Source organism: Hypomesus transpacificus, chromosome 22 (assembly GCF_021917145.1).
Source record: "Hypomesus transpacificus isolate Combined female chromosome 22, fHypTra1, whole genome shotgun sequence".
NCBI classification, from domain to species: domain Eukaryota; kingdom Metazoa; phylum Chordata; class Actinopteri; order Osmeriformes; family Osmeridae; genus Hypomesus; species Hypomesus transpacificus.
In genome coordinates, this window is record NC_061081.1 from 1,825,696 (window position 1) to 1,828,863 (window position 3,168).

Here is a 3,168-nt window from a genome sequence, read left to right on the forward strand (position 1 = left end):
GGTTACACTTTCTGGGGTTCTCCATGGTTGCCAGAACTTTTTAGCAGTAAAGCATGTGGAAGTGCTGCAGTCATGTGCAGTAAAGCATGTGGAAGTGTTGTGATCTATGCAGGAAGACCGGTAGCAAGGGTAGCAGAAGACGGGTTCCTGAATGAGGAGAAGAAGCAAAGAAACACGTTTAACTACTGTGATTAGTTTGGTAGGAAATGCGTCTGTTATGACTCGATATAGGACTATTTCTGTTTGGGAAGGGTTCCCCAGGGTTTCATTGTGATTGACTATTCAAATCCAACTCACCTGAAGTCAATGGTCCTCAGCTCAGGGGCTAACTCATGTAGCAACCAGAGTAGCTCACCTAGTCCCCTGAGGGAGGGCAGTTCTCTTCTGGAAACAAAGAGACATCATGTACAACATCAACTATGAACTATTTGAAACATGGAATCAGTTTTGTATTGTCAGACAGTTGAGTTTCAAAAAGTAGGACTGGATAGGTCTAGATGCTTCCTGATCACCTGCAGGTGGCGGCGTCAGGATGGCTTCCTGTGGAAAGCCTCGAGACAACGAAAAGTCTTTGAACTTCTGGATCACTTCAGGCTTCACCCTCTGCGACCTGCAATATGACAACCACAAGGTTTGAACAGGGGAATTGTCTTAGCCCACTTTTTGCCATAGTCACCTGACTGTACTCTCTGGCCATCCACCCTTGCACCAGACTCACCATAGAGGGCCACCTGAGTGTACTCGCGCTCCATCTTCTTGTGTTTCAGGACCAGGGCGTACTCTGTGTAGTTGGTGTCCACCACAGTGATGTCCTTCACCTTGTTATGGCCTGGAGGAGAACAGGAAACAGTAATAACATTGATAAACAGATAAAGATCCCATTGAAAGATGAAGGCTCATCTCTCACCTCCATCACTCTTGTGCTGTCCCTCTATCCCTGTCTCCCTCAATTCTATCCCTATTTCTCCGGCTTCCAACCTTCAGCTTGTCTCTGTAGGGGGCGAAGCCCTGAGAGTCATAGGCCAGACCCACACGGTACCACTTCCCTGCAAACTGGACACACACACACAAACACAAACAAACACCCTCCATTGGCCAATGGAAGTTGGCAAGCCTGCTGTGTCCTGCCCTGCCACAGGTTGCTGTCTTACGACCTTCGACCCCTCAGAAGTTCATCCTGTTCCAAGGCAACCGCAACACACATGTAAACAGAACACCCCCTCCACAGCAGAACACAGTGTTCCTTTACACTGAGGGGGAGGAGGCAGGGAGGCTGGCAGGCAACCAATAGGAAGGGGAGAGCAGACAAAAAACATCTGACTCCTGACTACAGAAGGACACATCTACTCCTGACTTTTCCTCAAGGAAAAGAAACAGCACCACAGATTTGAGATCAGTGTTGTCAGAGGTCAGAGGCTAAGTTGCCACAGACAGCTGGGGCCTGATTCTGGATCAGTACTAAAACGCTGCTGTATGATAATAATAAATGGCGTCTCACCTTCCGCAGGTCAAAATCTCTCTTAGGCTGAACGTTGGCACACACACCCACCCAGCACAGCATCGCCGCGGCAACCGTCATTAAGGCCATTCTCATGGTAGCCAGGGAGAGATCTACACAGAAAGATAGATGGAAGGAGAGAGTGGAGCACAGTAGGTATTTCTGTCTGGAGGTAAACGTTGTAGTGGACTCTTTGTAACGCTTAATTGATACAGTTTGGTCTAATGTCCATCCTTATGGACAGAGGGGCAGTGCTAACCGCCCCTGCAGCCATGGTGATGAAAAGATAATGAAACAGCGCCGCCCTGTGGCTGAAGAAGTGACCCACACCCTGACACTCCTGCTGAAGCCTTCTGTACTCTGCACCCACATACACAGTTTAGGAGTTTGTGCCAGCCCTAGCCCAGTGAAGCGAGGGACAAGATAGCAGCATTTACAATGATTTAGGAAGGTGTATTGCCTATTCTGAGTATGAACACTTTACCAAAAATCTATAAAAACAATGATAAAAAAAAAACAATAATACAAGTGATAAAAGTAATAAAAATACATTTAAATGTCACAAAACAAAATACAAGCCGCAGTCTTTGCGAGAATCAAGAGCACATAAGCCGCAGTCTTTGCGGTGTCTCGAGTCTGTCTTGGGATCCCAGTCTCCGGAGCAGAACAGCTGGACTGTCCTCCCCATAGAGCTGTGGATCTCCGACATGGCTGAGAGAGGGGGATGTAGGGAAGGAGAGAGGATGGAGCGGGGAGGGAGGGGAGGGAGGGTGGTGGATGGAGTGAGGAGAGGGGCAGGTGGAGAGAGGGGGGATCAGTAAAAGACAGAAATACAGACAACAAGAGGCCGATGATTGAAGAGAAAGGCAGAGAAAAGGTGAGAAGAAGGTAGAGAAAGAATGTGAGGAAGATAGAGCGAGACGGAGAGGAAGAGGAAAGGGAGGAGCAGACAGAGAGAAGGAAACGGCTACTGAGTACAACAGAGAGAGAGCGAGCCATGATTTTCCCAGAAGCCCCCACAAACAGACACACTGTAGAGGTAGGTTTCCAATTACGTAAAGACATAAAACCACTGGATATATTGTATAGGCTTGATTCAGGTCTGCAGTGTCTGCCAACGAACAATACACAACAACAATACCACACTGTCAACTAAATCAGCAGTGCTACTAACATCAGTACACTGTTCTGGTCATACTGCACACTGGTAATTGGACAGCTAAAGATAGCCCCGCACAACAACCAAGTAAAATGTCTGAAATACAGTATACTAGGGCTAATATCCAATGATACTAATAGCACCACAGAGAGACATGAAGGTCAGGAGAAAGACTTGACCAATACTTGATTCTCATTGGCTGGATGGGACGACAGAACTTTACTGTCACTGATCTAAAGTATACAAATGGACTACATGTCAAAACACAACTTAGAAGACTCTATTATTGACAGAAAGTGTCTGCTTGTACAGTATGTACAATTGACATGTGCCGTCAGTGATGTAGGAACCAACCCAGAGAGACATCAGTCATGCATGAACTATGACCTTTGACTGTGAGGGTGCTGATGCCAGCCAATACAATGGTACTTGATTCTGCTATAGTTATCCCTACCTTTAACCATCCATCCAAAGTTCCCACCATCTCTCTCTCTCTCCTTCATGATGCAAC

General features: G+C 46.9%; 1 pseudogene; it reads right to left on the bottom strand.

Annotated features, from left to right (window-relative positions):
- Nucleotides 1-296: 296 nt before the first annotated feature.
- Nucleotides 297-1,594, bottom strand: LOC124484085 (annotated as a pseudogene).
- Nucleotides 1,595-3,168: the final 1,574 nt, after the last annotated feature.